Source organism: Salvelinus fontinalis, chromosome 8 (assembly GCF_029448725.1).
Source record: "Salvelinus fontinalis isolate EN_2023a chromosome 8, ASM2944872v1, whole genome shotgun sequence".
In the NCBI taxonomy this organism is placed as follows: domain Eukaryota; kingdom Metazoa; phylum Chordata; class Actinopteri; order Salmoniformes; family Salmonidae; genus Salvelinus; species Salvelinus fontinalis.
This window is the reverse complement of record NC_074672.1, coordinates 45,400,874-45,418,876: the sequence shown is the minus strand read 5'-3', so window position 1 is coordinate 45,418,876 and position 18,003 is coordinate 45,400,874. Positions and strand designations below refer to the sequence as shown.

Sequence of the window (18,003 nt, the reverse complement as noted above, 5' to 3'; positions counted from 1 at the left end):
GGAGGGTTGTGGTTAGGGTTGAACCACCAGGAGCTGAGCATTATGAATGGAGAGGTGGTCCAGGAGGGTTAGGGTTAAACCAACCGGAGCTGAGCATTATGAATGGAGAGGTGGTCCAGGAGGGTTAGGGTTAAACCACCAGGAGCTGGGCATTATGAAGGGAGAGGTGGTCCAGGAGGGTTGTGGTTAGGGTTGAACCACCAGGAGCTGAGCATTATGAATGGAGAGGTGGTCCAGGAGGGTTAGGGTTAAACCACCAGGAGCTGATCATTATGAATGGAGAGGTGGTCCAGGAGGCTTAGGGTTAAACCACCAGGAGCTGGGCATTATGAAGGGAGAGGTGGTCCAGGTGGGTTAGGGTTAAACCACCAGGAGCTGGGCATTATGAAGGGAGAGGTGGTCCAGGAGGGTTAGGGTTAAACCACCAGGAGCTGGGCATTATGAAGGGAGAGGTGGTCCAGGTGGGTTAGGGTTAAACCACCAGGAGCTGGGCATTATGAAGGGAGAGGTGGTCCAGGACGGTTAGGGTTAAACCACCAGGAGCTGGGCATTATGAAGGGAGAGGTGGTCCAGGAGGGTTAGGGTTAAACCACCAGGAGCTGGGCATTATGAAGGGAGAGGTGGTCCATGTGGGTTAGGGTTAAACCACCAGGAGCTGGACATTATGGAGGGAGAGGTGGTCCAGGTGGGTTAGGGTTAAACCACCAGGAGCTGGGCATTATGAAGGGAGAGGTGGTCCAGGTGGGTTAGGGTTGAACCAGCAGGAGCTGATCATTATGGAGGAAGAGGTGGTCCAGGTGGGTTGTGGTTAGGGTTAAACCACCAGGAGCTTGGCATTATGGAGGGAGAGGTGGTCCAGGGAGGTTAGGGTTAAACCACCAGGAGCTGGGCATTATGGAGGGAGAGGTGGTCCAGGAGGGTTAGGGTTAAACCACCAGGAGCTGAGCATTATGAAGGAGAGGTGGTCCAGGGAGGTTAGGGTTAAACCACCAGGAGCTTGGCATTATGAAGGGAGAGGTGGTCCAGGTTGGTTAGGGTTAAACCACCAGGAGCTGATCATTACGAAGGGAGAGGTCGTCCAGGAGGGTTAGGGTTAAACCACCAGGAGCTGGGCATTATGAAGGGAAAGGTGGTCCAGGGGGGTTGTGGATAGGGTTAAACCACCAGGAGCTGGGCATTATGAAGGGAGAGGTGGTCCAGGAGGGTTAGGGTTAAACCACCAGGAGCTGATCATTATGAAGGGAGAGGTGGTCCAGGTGGGTTAGGGTTAAACCACCAGGAGCTGGGCATTATGGAGGGAGAGGTGGTCCAGGGAGGTCAGGGTTAAACCACCAGGAGCTGGGCATTATGAAGGGAGAGGTGGTCCAGGAGGGTTGTGGTTAGGGTTAAACCACCAGGAGCTGGGCATTATGGAGGGAGAGGTGGTCCAGGAGGGTTAGGGTAAAACCACCAGGAGCTGAGCATTATGAAGGGAGAGGTGGTCCAGGAGGTTTGTGGTTAGGGTTAAACCACCAGGAGCTGGGCATTATGGAGGGAGAGGTGGTCCAGGTGGGTTAGGGTTAAACCACCAGGAGCTGGACATTATGAAGGGAGAGGTGGTCCAGGTGGGTTAGGGTTAAACCACCAGGAGCTGGGCATTATGGAGGGAGAGGTGGTCCAGGTAGGTTGTGTTTAGGGTTAAACCACCAGGAGCTGGGCATAATGAAGGGAGAGGTGGTCCAGGGGGGTTGTGGTTAGGGTTAAACCACCAGGAGCTGGGCATTATGAAGGGAGAGGTGGTCCAGGAGGTTTCTGGTTAGGGTTAAACCACCGTGAGCTGGGCGTTATGAAGGGAGAGGTGGTCCAGGAGGGTTGTGGTTAGGGTTAAACCACCAGGAGCTGGGCATTATGGAGGGAGAGGTGGTCCAGGAGGGTTAGGGTTAAACCACCAGGAGGTGAGCATTATGGAGGGAGAGGTGGTCTAGGTGGGTTAGGGTTAAACCACCAGGAGCTGGGCATTATGAAGGGAGAGGTGGTCCAGGAGGGTTGTGGTTAGGGTTAAACCACCAGGAGCTGGGCATTATGAAGGGAGAGGTGGTCCAGGAGGGTTGTGGTTAGGGTTAAACCACCAGGAGCTGGGCATTATGGAGGGAGAGGTGGTCCAGGAGGGTTAGGGTAAAACCACCAGGAGCTGAGCATTATGAAGGGAGAGGTGGTCCAAGAGGTTTGTGGTTAGGGTTAAACCACCAGGAGCTGGGCATTATGAAGGGAGAGGTGGTCCAGGTGGGTTAGGGTTAAACCACCAAGAGCTGGACATTATGAAGGGAGAGGTGGTCCAGGTGGGTTAGGGTTAAACCACCAGGAGCTGGGCATTATGGAGGGAGAGGTGGTCCAGGTAGGTTGTGTTTAGGGTTAAACCACCAGGAGCTGGGCATAATGAAGGGAGAGGTGGTCCAGGGGGGTTGTGGTTAGGGTTAAACCACCAGGAGCTGGGCATTATGAAGGGAGAGGGGGTCCAGGAGGTTTGTGGTTAGGGTTAAACCACCGTGAGCTGGGCGTTATGAAGGGAGAGGTGGTCCAGGAGGGTTGTGGTTAGGGTTAAATCACCAGGAGCTGGGCATTATGGAGGGAGAGGTGGTCCAGGAGGGTTAGGGTTAAACCACCAGGAGCTGAGCATTGTGGAGGGAGAGGTGGTCTAGGTGGGTTAGGGTTAAACCACCAGGAGCTGGGCATTATGAAGGGAGAGGTGGTCCAGGAGGGTTGTGGTTAGGGTTAAACCACCAGGAGCTGGGCATTATGAAGGGAGAGGTGGTCCAGGAGGGTTGTGGTTAGGGTTAAACCACCAGGAGCTGGGCATTATGGAGGGAGAGGTGGTCCAGGAGGGTTAGGGTAAAACCACCAGGAGCTGAGCATTATGAAGGGAGAGGTGGTCCAGGAGGTTTGTGGTTAGGGTTAAACCACCAGGAGCTGGGCATTATGAAGGGAGAGGTGGTCCAGGAGGGTTAGGGTTAAACCACCAGGAGCTGGGCATTATGAAGGGAGAGGTGGTCCAGGAGGGTTAGGGTTAAACCACCAGGAGCTGGGCATTATGAAGGGAGAGGTGGTCCAGGAGGGTTGTGGTTAGGGTTAAACCACCAGGAGCTGGGCATTATGGAGGGAGAGGTGGTCCAGGTGGGTTAGGGTTAGGGTTAAACCACCAGGAGCTGGGCATTATGGAGGGAGAGGTGGTCCAGGAGGGTTAGGGTTAAACCACCAGGAGCTGGGCATTATGAAAGGAGAGGTGGCCCAGTAGGGTTGTGGTTAGGGTTAAACCACCAGGAGCTGGGCATTATGGAGGGAGAGGTGGTCCAGGTGGGTTGTGGTTAGGGTTAAACCACCAGGAGCTGGGCATTATGAAGGGAGAGGTGGTCCAGGAGGTTTGTGGTTAGGGTTAAACCATCATGAGCTGGGAGTTTTGAAGGGAGAGGTGGTCCAGGAGGGTTAGGGTTAAACCACCAGGAGCTGGGCATTATGAAGGGAGAGGTGGTCCAGGTGGGTTAGGGTTAAACGACCAGGAGCTGGGCATTATGAAGGGAGAGGTGGTCCAGGTGGGTTAGGGTTAAACCATCAAGAGCTGGGCATTATGGAGGGAGAGGTGGTCCAGGGAGGTTGTGTTTAGGGTTAAACCACCAGGAGCTGGGCATAATGAAGGGAGAGGTGGTCCAGGGGGGTTGTGGTTAGGGTTAAACCACCAGGAGCTGATCATTATGAGGGAGACGTGGTCCAGGAGGGTTGTGGTTAGGGTTAAACCACCAGGAGCTGGGCATTATGAAGGTGGTCCAGGGGGGTTGTGGTTAGGGTTAAACCACCAGGAGCTGGGCATTATGAAGGGAGAGGTGGTCCAGGAGGGTTGTGGTTAGGGTTAAACCACCAGGAGCTGGGCATTATGGAGGGAGAGGTGGTCCAGGAGGGTTAGGGTTAAACCACCAGGAGCTGATCATTATGAAGGGAGAGGTGGTCCAGGGAGGTTGTGGTCAGGGTTGAACCACCAGGAGCTGGGCATTATGAAGGGAGAGGTGGTCCAGGAGGGTTGTGGTTAGGGTTAAACCACCAGGAGCTGGGCATTATGGAGGGAGAGGTGGTCCAGGAGGGTTAGGGTTAAACCACCAGGAGCTGAGCATTATGGAGGGAGAGGTGGTCTAGGTGGGTTAGGGTTAAACCACCAGGAGCTGGGCATTATGAAGGGAGAGGGGGTCCAGGAGGGTTGTGGTTAGGGTTAAACCACCAGGAGCTGGGCATTATGAAGGGAGAGGTGGTCCAGGAGGGTTGTGGTTAGGGTTAAACCACCAGGAGCTGGGCATTATGGAGGGAGAGGTGGTCCAGGAGGGTTAGGGTAAAACCACCAGGAGCTGAGCATTATGAAGGGAGAGGTGGTCCAGGAGGTTTGTGGTTAGGGTTAAACCACCAGGAGCTGGGCATTATGAAGGGAGAGGTGGTCCAGGAGGGTTAGGGTTAAACCACCAGGAGCTGGGCATTATGAAGGGAGAGGTGGTCCAGGAGGGTTAGGGTTAAACCACCAGGAGCTGGGCATTATGAAGGGAGAGGTGGTCCAGGAGGGTTGTGGTTAGGGTTAAACCACCAGGAGCTGGGCATTATGGAGGGAGAGGTGGTCCAGGTGGGTTAGGGTTAGGGTTAAACCACCAGGAGCTGGGCATTATGGAGGGAGTGGTGGTCCAGGGAGGTTAGGGTTAAACCACCAGGAGCTGGGCATTATGAAGGGAAAGGTGGTCCAGGAGGGTTAGGGTTAAACCACCAGGAGCTGGGCATTATGAAAGGAGAGGTGGCCCAGGAGGGTTGTGGTTAGGGTTAAACCACCAGGAGCTGGGCATTATGGAGGGAGAGGTGGTCCAGGTGGGTTAGGGTTAAACCACCAGGAGCTGGGCATTATGAAGGGAGAGGTGGTCCAGGAGGTTTGTGGTTAGGGTTAAACCACCAGGAGCTGGGCATTATGAAGGGAGAGGTGGTCCAGGTGGGTTAGGGTTAAACCACCAGGAGCTGGGCATTATGAAGGGAGAGGTGGTCCAGGTGGGTTAGGGTTAAACCATCAGGAGCTGGGCATTATGGAGGGAGAGGTGGTCCAGGGAGGTTGTGTTTAGGGTTATACCACCAGGAGCTGGGCATAATGAAGGGAGAGGTGGTCCAGGGGGGTTGTGGTTAGGGTTAAACCACCAGGAGCTGGGCATTATGAAGGGAGAGGTGGTCCAGGAGGTTTGTGGTTAGGGTTAAACCATCATGAGCTGGGCGTTATGAAGGGAGAGGTGGTCCAGGAGGGTTAGGGTTAAACCACCAGGAGCTGGGCATTATGAAGGGAGAGGTGGTCCAGGTGGGTTAGGGTTAAACCACCAGGAGCTGGGCATTATGAAGGGAGAGGTGGTCCAGGTGGGTTAGGGTTAAACCACCAAGAGCTGGGCATTATGGAGGGAGAGGTGGTCCAGGGAGGTTGTGTTTAGGGTTAAACCACCAGGAGCTGGGCATAATGAAGGGAGAGGTGGTCCAGGGGGGTTGTGGTTAGGGTTAAACCACCAGGAGCTGATCATTATGAGGGAGACGTGGTCCAGGAGGGTTGTGGTTAGGGTTAAACCACCAGGAGCTGGGCATTATGAAGGTGGTCCAGGGGGGTTGTGGTTAGGGTTAAACCACCAGGAGCTGGGCATTATCAAGGGAGAGGTGGTCCAGGAGGGTTGTGGTTAGGGTTAAACCACCAGGAGCTGGGCATTATGGAGGGAGAGGTGGTCCAGGAGGGTTAGGGTTAAACCACCAGGAGCTGATCATTATGAAGGGAGAGGTGGTCCAGGGAGGTTGTGGTTAGGGTTGAACCACCAGGAGCTGGGCATTATGAAGGGAGAGGTGGTCCAGGAGGGTTGTGGTTAGGGTTAAACCACCAGGAGCTTGGCATTATGAAGGGAGAGGTGGTCCAGGTGGGTTAGGGTTAAACCACCAGGAGCTGGGCATTATGAAGGGAGAGTTGGTCCAGGAGGGTTAGGGTTAAACCACCAGGAGCTGGGCATTATTTTTTATTTTATTTTTTATTTTACCGTTATTTTACCAGGTAAGTTGACTGAGAACACGTTCTCATTTGCAGCAACGACCTGGGGAATAGTTACAGGGGAGAGGAGGGGGATGAATGAGCCAATTATTAGGTGACCATGATGGTTTGAGGGCCAGAATGGGAATTTAGCCAGGACACCGGGGTTAACACCCCTACTCTTACGATAAGTGCCATGGGATCTTTAAGAGGTGGTCCAGGAGGGTTGTGGTTATGGTTAAACCACCAGGAGCTGGGCATTATGAAGGGAGAGGTGGTCCAGGAGGGTTGTGGTTAGGGTTAAACCACCAGGAGCTGGGCATTATGAAGGGAGAGGTGGTCCAGGGGGGTTAGGGTTAAACCACCAGGAGCTGGGCATTATGGAGGGAGAGGTGGTCCAGGAGGGTTAGGGTAAAACCACCAGGAGCTGAGCATTATGAAGGGAGAGGTGGTCCAGGAGGGTTGTGGTTAGGGTTAAACCACCAGGAGCTGGGCATTATGGAGGGAGAGGTGGTCCAGGAGGGTTAGGGTAAAACCACCAGGAGCTGGGCATTATAAAGGGAGAGGTGGTCCAGGAGGGTTGTGGTTAGGGTTAAACCACCAGGAGCTGGGCATTATGGAGGGAGAGGTGGTCCAGGAGGGTTAGGGTAAAACCACCAGGAGCTGAGCATTATGAAGGGAGAGGTGGTCCAGGAGGGTTGTGGTTAGGGTTAAACCACCAGGAGCTGGGCATTATGAAGGGAGAGGTGGTCCAGGGAGGTTTGGGTTAAACCACCAGGAGCTGGGCATTATGAAGGGAGAGGTGGTCCAGGTGGGTTAGGGTTAAACCACCAGGAGCTGGGCATTATGGAGGGAGAGGTGGTCCTGGGAGGTTGTGGTTAGGGTTAAACCACCAGGAGCTGGGCATTATGAAAGGAGAGGTGGCCCAGGAGGGTTGTGGTTAGGGTTAAACCACCAGGAGCTGGGCATTATGGAGGGAGAGGTGGTCCAGGAGGGTTAGGGTTAAACCACCAGGAGCTGAGCATTATGGAGGGAGAGGTGGTCCAGGGAGGTTAGGGTTAAACCACCAGGAGCTGGGCATTATGGAGGGAGAGTTGGTCCAGGAGGGTTAGGGTTAAACCACCAGGAGCTGGGCATTATGAAGGGAGAGGTGGTCCAGGAGGGTTGTGGTTAGGGTTAAACCACCAGGAGCTGGGCATTATGAAGGGAGAGGTGGTCCAGGAGGGTTAGGGTAAAACCACCAGGAGCTGAGCATTATGAAGGGAGAGGTGGTCCAGGAGGTTTGTGGTTAGGGTTAAACCACCAGGAGCTGGGCATTATGAAGGGAGAGGTGGTCCAGGGGGGTTGTGGTTAGGGTTAAACCACCAGGAGCTGGGCATTATGAATGGAGAGGTGGTCCAGGTGGGTTAGGGTTAAACCACCAGGAGCAGGGCATTATGAAGGGAGAGGTGGTCCAGGTGGGTTAGGGTTAAACCACAAGGAGCTGGGCATTATGGAGGGAGACGTGCCGTGCCGTGCTGAATCTGCAGACGTGCCGTCACTTCCTGTTGAATCTGCAGACGTGTTGCTGTGCGTTTTGCTGCCAACTTTACTTTACTTTGCTAGCTGACAACTTTACGTTTTTTGTTTTGTTTCTGTTTTTAATTACCGTTTATATTTTTAGTTTTTCCATCGCAACTTTTTTCCCTCATTCAACTTTTTTACTCCGGACGCTTTATCTGGACATGGTTCGTCAACACCTTCAACAGCCGAAGCTAAGTAGTAACATTAACATGATGTCTTCTAATTGCAGTCGCTGTACTCATAATATACAGGAGAACGATCGCCTTACGGCGAAAATAGCTGTGCTGCAAGCCCAGCTTCAGACGCAATCGTTAGGCAAGGGTAATTTCAGTGCAGGAAAGGAGGAAACAGCGTCTGTGCCACCAGTAAGTACAGATAGTAACGTTAGTATAAATCCCCCCGCACAGTCCCCGCAGCCGGACAACTTTCTCATGGCTTCTGGAGGGAAATGCTGTTGGAATGCTCAACCGGTGTCGCTCATTCAGCCGACAGAAACTTTCAACCGGTTTTCCCCATTATGTAGCGAGTCGGAGTCTGAGTCTGAGTCTTCTCTTGTCTCTACTCCTCCCGTTACGGGGTCTGAGACGCCGAAGGCTCCCACCGTTAGCTCTGACAAATTGAAAACCCTAGTCATTGGCGACTCCATTACCCGCAGTATTAGACTTAAAACGAATCACCCAGCGATCATACACTGTTTACCAGGGGGCAGGGCTACCGACGTTAAGGCTAATCTTAAGATGGTGCTGGCTAAAGCTAAATCTGGCGAGTGTAGAGAGTATAGAGATATTGTTATCCACGTCGGCACCAACGATGTTAGGATGAAACAGTCAGAGGTCACCAAGTGCAACATAGCTTCAGCGTGTAAATCAGCTAGAAAGATGTGTCGGCATCGAGTAATTGTCTCTGGCCCCCTCCCAGTTAGGGGGAGTGACGAGCTCTACAGCAGAGTCTCAGCACTCAATCGCTGGTTGAAAACTGTTTTCTGCCCCTCCCAAAAGATAGAATTTGTAGATAATTGGCCCTCTTTCTGGGACTCACCCACAAACAGGACCAAGCCTGACCTGCTAAGGAGTGACGGACTCCATCCTACCTGGAGGGGTGCTCTCATCTTATCTACCAACATAGATAGGGCTCTAACTCCTTTAGCCCCACAATGAAATAGGGTGCAGGCCAGGCAGCAGGCTGTTAGCCAACCTGCCAGCTTAGTGGAGTCTGCCAATAGCACAGTCAGTGTAGTCAGCTCAGCCATACCCATTGAGACTGTGTCTGTGCCTCGACCTAGGTTGGGCAAAACTAAACATGGCGGTGTTCGCCTTAGCAATCTTATTAGGATAAAGACCTCCTCCATTCCTGCCATTATTGAAAGAGATCGTGATACCTCACATCTCAAAATAGGGTTACTTAATGTTAGATCCCTCACTTCAAAGGCAGTCATAGTCAATGAACTAATCACTGATCATAATCTTGATGTGATTGGCCTGACTGAAACATGGCTTAAGCCTGATGAATTTACTGTGTTAAATGAGGCCTCACCTCCTGGTTACACTAGTGACCATATCCCCCGTGCATCCCGCAAAGGCGGAGGTGTTGCTAACATCTACGATAGCAAATTTCAATTTACAAAAAAAAAAATGGCGTTTTCGTCTTTTGAGCTTCTAGTCATGAAATCTATGCAGCCTACTCAATCACTTTTTATAGCTACTGTTTACAGGCCTCCTGGGCCATATACAGCGTTCCTCTCTGAGTTTCCTGAATTCCTATCAGACCTTGTAGTCATAGCAGATCATATTCTAATTTTTGGTGATTTTAATATTCACATGGAGAAGTCCACAGACCCACTCCAAAAGTCTTTCGGAGCCATCATCGACTCAGTGGGTTTTGTCCAACATGTCTCTGGACCTACTCACTGCCACAGTCATACTCTGGACCTAGTTTTGTCCCATGGAATAAATGTTGTAGATCTTAATGTTTTTCCACATAATCCTGGACTATCGGACCACCATTTTATTACGTTTGCAATCGCAACAAATAATCTGCTTAGACCCCAACCAAGGAGCATCAAAAGTCGTGCTATAAATTCTCAGACAACACAAAAATTCCTTGATGCCCTTCCAGACTCCTTCTGCCTACCCAAGGACGTCAGAGGACAAAAATCAGTTAACCACTTAACTGAGGAACTCAATTTAACCTTGCGCAATACCCTAGATGCAGTTGCACCCCTAAAAACGAAAAACATTTGTCATAAGAAACTAGCTCCCTGGTATACAGAAAATACCCGAGCTTTGAAGCAAGCTTCCAGGAAATTGGAACGGAAATGGCGCCACACAAAACTGGAAGTCTTCCGACTAGCTTGGAAAGACAGTACCGTGCAGTACCGAAGAGCCCTCACTGCTGCTCGATCATCCTACTTTTCCAACTTAATCGAGGAAAATAAGAACAATCCAAAATTTCTTTTTGATACTGTTGCAAAGCTAACTAAAAAGCAGCATTCCCCAAGAGAGGATGGCTTTCACTTCAGCAGTAATAAATTCATGAACTTCTTTGAGGAAAAGATCATGACCATTAGAAAGCAAATTACGGACTCCTCTTTGAATCTGCGTATTCCTCCAGGGCTTAGCTGTCCTGGATCTGCACAGCTCTGCGAGGGCCTGGGATCGGGAGAGACACTTAAGTGTTTTAGTACTATATCTCTTGACACAATGATGAAAATAATCATGGCCTCTAAACCTTCAAGCTGCATACTGGATCCTATTCCTACTAAACTGCTGAAGGAGCTGCTTCCTGTGCTTGGCCCTCCTATGTTGAACATAATAAACAGCTCTCTATCCACCGGATGTGTACCAAACTCACTAAAAGTGGCAGTGATAAAGCCTCTCTTGAAAAAGCCAAACCTTGACCCGGAAAATATAAAAAACTATCGGCCTATATCGAATCTTCCATTCCTCTCAAAAATTTTAGAAAAAGCTGTTGCGCAGCAACTCACTGCCTTTCTGAAGACAAACAATGTATACGAAATGCTTCAGTCTGGTTTTAGACCCCATCATAGCACTGAGACTGCACTTGTGAAGGTGGTAAATGACCTTTTAATGGCGTCAGACCGAGGCTCTGCATCTGTCCTCGTGCTACTAGACCTTAGTGCTGCCTTTGACACCATCGATCACCACATTCTTTTGGAGAGACTGGAAACCCAAATTGGTCTACACGGACAAGTTCTGGCCTGGTTTAGATCTTACCTGTCGGAAAGATATCAGTTTGTCTCTGTGAATGGTCTGTCCTCTGACAAATCAACTGTACATTTCGGTGTTCCTCAAGGTTCCGTTTTAGGACCACTATTGTTTTCACTATATATTTTACCTCTTGGGGATGTTATTCGAAAACATAATGTTAACTTTCACTGCTATGCGGATGACACACAGCTGTACATTTCAATGAAACATGGTGAAGCCCCAAAATTGCCCTCGCTAGAAGCCTGTGTTTCAGACATAAGGAAGTGGATGGCTAAAAACTTTCTACTTTTAAACTCGGACAAAACAGAGATGCTTGTTCTAGGTCCCAAGAAACAAAGAGATCTTCTGTTAAATCTGACAATTCATCTTGATGGTTGTAAAGTCGTCTCAAATAAAACTGTGAAGGACCTCGGCGTTACTCTTGACCCTGATCTCTCTTTTGACGAATATATCAAGACTGTTTCAAGGACAGCTTTTTTCCATCTACGTAACATTGCAAAAATCAGAAATTTTCTGTCCAAAAATGATGCAGAGAAATTAATCCATGCATTTGTTACTTCTAGGTTAGACTACTGCAATGCTCTACTTTCCGGCTACCCGGATAAAGCACTAAATAAACTTCAGTTAGTGCTAAATACGGCTGCTAGAATCCTGACTAGAACCAAGAAATTTGATCATATTACTCCAGTGCTAGCTTCCCTACACTGGCTTCCCGTTAAGGCAAGAGCTGATTTCAAGGTTTTACTGTTAACCTATAAAGCGTTACATGGGCTTGCTCTTACCTATCTTTCCGAGTTGGTCCTGCCGTACATACCTACACGTACGCTACGGTCACAAGACGCAGGCCTCCTAATTGTCCCTAAAATTTCTAAGCAAACAGCTGGAGGCAGGGCTTTCTCCTATAGATCTCCATTTTTATGGAACAGTCTGCCTACCCATGTGAGAGACGCAGACTCGGTCTCAACCTTTAAGTCTTTACTGAAGACTTATCTCTTCAGTAGGTCATATGATTGAGTGTAGTCTGGCCCAGGAGTGTGAAGGTGAACGGAAAGGCTCTGGAGCAACGAACCGCCCTTGCTGTCTCTCCAGGGCCGGTTCCCCTCTCTCCACTGGGATTCTCTGCCTCTAACCCTGTTACTGGGGCTGAGTCACTGGCTTGCTGGTGCTCTTTCATGCCGTCCCTAGGAGGGGTGCGTCACTTGAGTGGGTTGAGTTACTGACGTGAACTTCCTGTCTGGGTTGGCGCCCCCCCTTGGTTGTGCTGTGGTGGAGACCTTTGTGGGCTATACTCGGCCTTGTCTCAGGATTGTAAGTTGGTGGTTGAGGATATCCCTCTAGTGGTGTGGGGGCTGTGCTTTGGCAGAGTGGGTGGGGTTATATCCTTCCTGTTTGGCCCTGTCCGGGGGTTTCTTCGGATGGGGCCACAGTGTCTCCTGACCGCTCCTGTCTCAGCCTCCAGTATTTATGCTGCAGTAGTTTATGTGTCGGGGGGCTAGGGTCAGTTGGTTATACCTGGAGTACTTCTCCTGTCTTATCCAGTGTCCTGTGTGAATTTAAGTATGCTCTCTCTAATTCTCTCGTTCTCTCTTTCTCTCTGAGAACCTGAGCCCTAGGACCATACGTCAGGACTACCGGGCATGCTGACACCTTGCTGTCCCCAGTCCGCCCGGCCTTGCTGCTATTCCAGTTTCAACTGTTTCTGCCTGCGGTTACGAAACCCCTACCTGTCCCAGACCTGCTGTTTTCAACTCTTAATGATCGGCTATGAAAAGCCAACTGAGATTTATTCCTGATTATTATTTGACCATGCTTGTCATTTATGAACATTTTGAAAATCTTGGCTCTCTCTAATTTTCTCCTTCTCTCTTTCTTTCTCTCGGAGGACCTGAGCCCTAGGACCATACGTCGGGACTACCGGCCGTGGTGACTCCTTGCTGCCCTCAGTCCGCCTGGCCTTGCTGCTATTCCAGTTTCAACTCTTCTGCCTGCGGTTATGGAACCCCTACCTGTCCCAGACCTGCTGTTTTCAACTCTTAATGATCGGCTATGAAAAGCCAACTGAGATTTATTCCTGATTATTATTTGACCATGCTTGTCATTTATGAACATTTTGAAAATCTTGGCTCTCTCTAATTTTCTCCTTCTCTCTTTCTTTCTTTCGGAGGACCTGGGCCCTAGGACCATGCGTCGGGACTGCCGCCCGTGGTGACTCCTTGCTGTCCCCAGTCCGCCTGGCCTTGCTGCTATTCCAGTTTCAGCTGTTCTGCCTGCGGTTATGGAACCGCCACCTGTCCCAGACCTGTTGTTTTTCAACTCTTAATGATCAGCTATGAAAAGCCAACTGAAAATTATTCATGATTATTATTTGACCATGCTTGTCACTTATGAACATTTTTGAACATCTTGGCATAGTTCTGTTATAATCTCCACCCGGCACAGCCAGAAGAGGACTGGCCACCCCTCATAGCCTGGTTCCTCTCTAGGTTTCTTCCTAGGTTTTGGCCTTTCTAGGGAGTTTTTCCTAGCCACCGTGCTTCTACACCTGCATTCTAGCTGTTTGGGGTTTTAGGCTGGGTTTCTGTACAGCACTTCGAGATATTATCTGATGTACGAAGGGCTATATAAAATAAAATTGATTGATTGATTGATTGAGAGGTGGTCCTGGGAGGTTGTGGTTAGGGTTAAACCACCAGGAGCTGGGCATTATGAAGGGAGAGGTGGTCCAGGGAGGTTGTGGTTAGGGTTAAACCACCAGGAGCTGGGCATTATGAAAGGAGAGGTGGCCCAGGAGGGTTGTGGTTAGGGTTAAACCACCAGGAGCTGGGCATCATGGAGGGAGAGGTGGTCCAGGAGGGTTAGGGTTAAACCACCAGGAGCTGAGCATTATGGAGGGAGAGGTGGTCCAGGGAGGTTAGGGTTAAACCACCAGGAGCTGGGCATTATGGAGGGAGAGTTGGTCCAGGAGGGTTCGGGTTAAACCACCAGGAGCTGGGCATTATGAAGGGAGAGGTGGTCCAGGAGGGTTGTGGTTGGGGTTAAACCACCAGGAGCTGGGCATTATGGAGGGAGAGGTGGTCCAGGAGGGTTAGGGTAAAACCACCAGGAGCTGAGCATTATGAAGGGAGAGGTGGTCCAGGAGGTTTGTGGTTAGGGTTAAACCACCAGGAGCTGGGCATTATGAATGGAGAGGTGGTCCAGGTGGGTTAGGGTTAAACCACCAGGAGCTGGGCATTATGAAGGGAGAGGTGGTCCAGGGGGGTTGTGGTTAGGGTTAAACCACCAAGAGCTGGGCATTATGGAGGGAGAGGTGGTCCAGGTGGGTTAGGGTTAAACCACCAAGAGCTGGGCATTATGAAGGGAGAGGTGGTCCAGGGAGGTTGTGTTTAGGGTTAAACCACCAGGAGCTGGGCATTATGAAGGGAGAGGTGGTCCAGGAGGTTTGTGGTTAGGGTTAAACCACCCGGAGCTGGGCATTATGAAGGGAGACGTGGTCCAGGAGGGTTGTGGTTAGGGTTAAACCACCAGGAGCTGGGCATTATGAAGGGAGAGGTGGTCCAGGAGGGTTGTGGTTAGGGTTAAACCACCAGGAGCTGGGCATTATGGAGGGAGAGGTGGTCCAGGAGGGTTAGGGTAAAACCACCAGGAGCTGAGCATTATGAAGGGAGAGGTGGTACAGGAGGTTTGTGGTTAGGGTTAAACCACCAGGAGCTGGGCATTATGGAGGGAGAGGTGGTCCAGGAGGGTTGTGGTTAGGGTTAAACCACCAGGAGCTGGGCATTATGAAGGGAGAGGTGGTCCAGGGAGGTTTGGGTTAAACCACCAGGAGCTGGGCATTACGAAGGGAGAGGTGGTCCAGGTGGGTTAGGGTTAAACCACCAGGAGCTGGGCATTATGGAGGGAGAGGTGGTCCTGGGAGGTTGTGGTTAGGGTTGAACCACCAGGAGCTGGGCATTATGAAGGGAGAGGTGGTCCAGGAGGGTTGTGGTTAGGGTTAAACCACCAGGAGCTGGGCATTATGAAGGGAGAGTTGGTCCAGGAGGGTTAGGGTTAAACCACCAGGAGCTGGGCATTATTTTTTATTTTATTTTTTATTTTACCGTTATTTTACCAGGTAAGTTGACTGAGAACACGTTCTCATTTGCAGCAACGACCTGGGGAATAGTTACAGGGGAGAGGAGGGGGATGAATGAGCCAATTGTAAACTGGGGATTATTAGGTGACCATGATGGTTTGAGGGCCAGATTGGGAATTTAGCCAGGACACCGGGGTTAACACCCCTACTCTTACGATAAGTGCCATGGGATCTTTAAGAGGTGGTCCAGGAGGGATGTGGTTAGGGTTAAACCACCAGGAGCTGGGCATTATGAAGGGAGAGGTGGTCCAGGAGGGTTGTGGTTAGGGTTAAACCACCAGGAGCTGGGCATTATGAAGGGAGAGGTGGTCCAGGAGGGTTGTGGGTAGGGTTAAACCACCAGGACCTGGCATTATGGACGGAGAGGTGGTCCAGGAGGGTTAGGGTAAAACCACCAGGAGCTGAGCATTATGAAGGGAGAGGTGGTCCAGGAGGTTTGTGGTTAGGGTTAAACCACCAGGAGCTGGGCATTATGGAGGGAGAGGTGGTCCAGGAGGGTTGTGGTTAGGGTTAAACCACCAGGAGCTGGGCATTATGAAGGGAGAGGTGGTCCAGGGAGGTTTGGGTTAAACCACCAGGAGCTGGGCATTATGAAGGGAGAGGTGGTCCAGGTGGGTTAGGGTTAAACCACCAGGAGCTGGGCATTATGGAGGGAGAGGTGGTCCTGGGAGGTTGTGGTTAGGGTTAAACCACCAGGAGCTGGGCATTATGAAAGGAGAGGTGGCCCAGGAGGGTTGTGGTTAGGGTTAAACCACCAGGAGCTGGGCATTATGGAGGGAGAGGTGGTCCAGGAGGGTTAGGGTTAAACCACCAGGAGCTGAGCATTATGGAGGGAGAGGTGGTCCAGGGAGGTTAGGGTTAAACCACCAGGAGCTGGGCATTATGGAGGGAGAGTTGGTCCAGGAGGGTTAGGGTTAAACCACCAGGAGCTGGGCATTATGAAGGGAGAGGTGGTCCAGGAGGGTTGTGGTTAGGGTTAAACCACCAGGAGCTGGGCATTATGGAGGGAGAGGTGGTCCAGGAGGGTTAGGGTAAAACCACCAGGAGCTGAGCATTATGAAGGGAGAGGTGGTCCAGGAGGTTTGTGGTTAGGGTTAAACCACCAGGAGCTGGGCATTATGAAGGGAGAGGTGGTCCAGGGGGGTTGTGGTTAGGGTTAAACCACCAGGAGCTGGGCATTACGAATGGAGAGGTGGTCCAGGTGGGTTAGGGTTAAACCACCAGGAGCTGGGCATTATGAAGGGAAAGGTGGTCCAGGGGGGTTGTGGTTAGGGTTAAACCACCAAGAGCTGGGCATTATGGAGGGAGAGGTGGTCCAGGGGGGTTGTGGTTAGGGTTAAACCACCAGGAGCTGGGCATTATGAATGGAGAGGTGGTCCAGGTGGGTTAGGGTTAAACCACCAGGAGCTGGGCATTATGAAGGGAGAGGTGGTCCAGGGGGGTTGTGGTTAGGGTTAAACCACCAAGAGCTGGGCATTATGGAGGGAGAGGTGGTCCAGGGGGGTTGTGGTTAGGGTTAAACCACCAGGAGCTGGGCATTATGAATGGAGAGGTGGTCCAGGTGGGTTAGGGTTAAACCACCAGGAGCTGGGCATAATGAAGGGAGAGGTGGTCCAGGGGGGTTGTGGTTAGGGTTAAACCACCAGGAGCTGGGCATTATGAATGGAGAGGTGGTCCAGGTGGGTTAGGGTTAAACCACCAGGAGCTGGGCATTATGAAGGGAGAGGTGGTCCAGGGGGGTTGTGGTTAGGGTTAAACCACCAAGAGCTGGGCATTATGGAGGGAGAGGTGGTCCAGGGAGGTTAGGGTTAAACCACCAGGAGCTGGGCATTATGGAGGGAGAGTTGGTCCAGGAGGGTTAGGGTTAAACCACCAGGAGCTGGGCATTATGAAGGGAGAGGTGGTCCAGGAGGGTTGTGGTTAGGGTTAAACCACCAGGAGCTGGGCATTATGGAGGGAGAGGTGGTCCAGGAGGGTTAGGGTAAAACCACCAGGAGCTGAGCATTATGAAGGGAGAGGTGGTCCAGGAGGTTTGTGGTTAGGGTTAAACCACCAGGAGCTGGGCATTATGAAGGGAGAGGTGGTCCAGGGGGGTTGTGGTTAGGGTTAAACCACCAGGAGCTGGGCATTATGAATGGAGAGGTGGTCCAGGTGGGTTAGGGTTAAACCACCAGGAGCTGGGCATTATGAAGGGAGAGGTTGTCCAGGGGGGTTGTGGTTAGGGTTAAACCACCAGGAGCTGGGCATTATGAATGGAGAGGTGGTCCAGGTGGGTTAGGGTTAAACCACCAGGAGCTGGGCATAATGAAGGGAGAGGTGGTCCAGGGGGGTTGTGGTTAGGGTTAAACCACCAGGAGCTGGGCATTATGAATGGAGAGGTGGTCCAGGTGGGTTAGGGTTAAACCACCAGGAGCTGGGCATTATGAAGGGAGAGGTGGTCCAGGGGGGTTGTGGTTAGGGTTAAACCACCAAGAGCTGGGCATTATGGAGGGAGAGGTGGTCCAGGAGGGTTGTGGTTAGGGTTAAACCACCAGGAGCTGGGCATTATGAAGGTGGTCCAGGGGGGTTGTGATTAGGGTTAAACCACCAAGAGCTGGGCATTATGAAGGGAGAGGTGGTCCAAGGGAACAGTCATAGCAGTGAATGTCTAATCCAAACCAGAATCAAAACAACACAGTTGATGGTGGTTTTCAATATTAGAAAAATATGTCAGTGAAAAAAGTATCTTGTTGACAGACAAGCTGCTGGCCAGAGGACAGCCCTCATGTAGGATTAGTTTATGTGTGCTACAATTAGTGAACAATAAACTCTTTGTGGTTTACTGAAGAGAAAAATGTTTTATAGTCATGTTTGGTATGTGTATTCAGGTGAAACTGTTGAGCGTGAAAAGCCCAGCAGCATTGCAGTGTTTGACACACCCAAACAGGTTTGCTAGGAATCTACTACCATACCTCGTTCAATGTTTGGTCTTGTCCATTCACCCTCTGAATGGCACACACACAATCCATGTCTCAATGTTTAAAAATCATTTTTTTTTA

At 51.1% G+C, this 18,003-nt stretch overlaps 1 long non-coding RNA gene across 1 annotated transcript; it reads left to right on the top strand.

Annotated features, from left to right (window-relative positions):
• Positions 1-12,635: 12,635 nt before the first annotated feature.
• Positions 12,636-18,003, top strand: LOC129861328 (uncharacterized). Its single transcript, XR_008760554.1, has 2 exons — positions 12,636-14,562; positions 15,332-18,003. It is a non-coding gene; the product is annotated as an uncharacterized LOC129861328 (long non-coding RNA).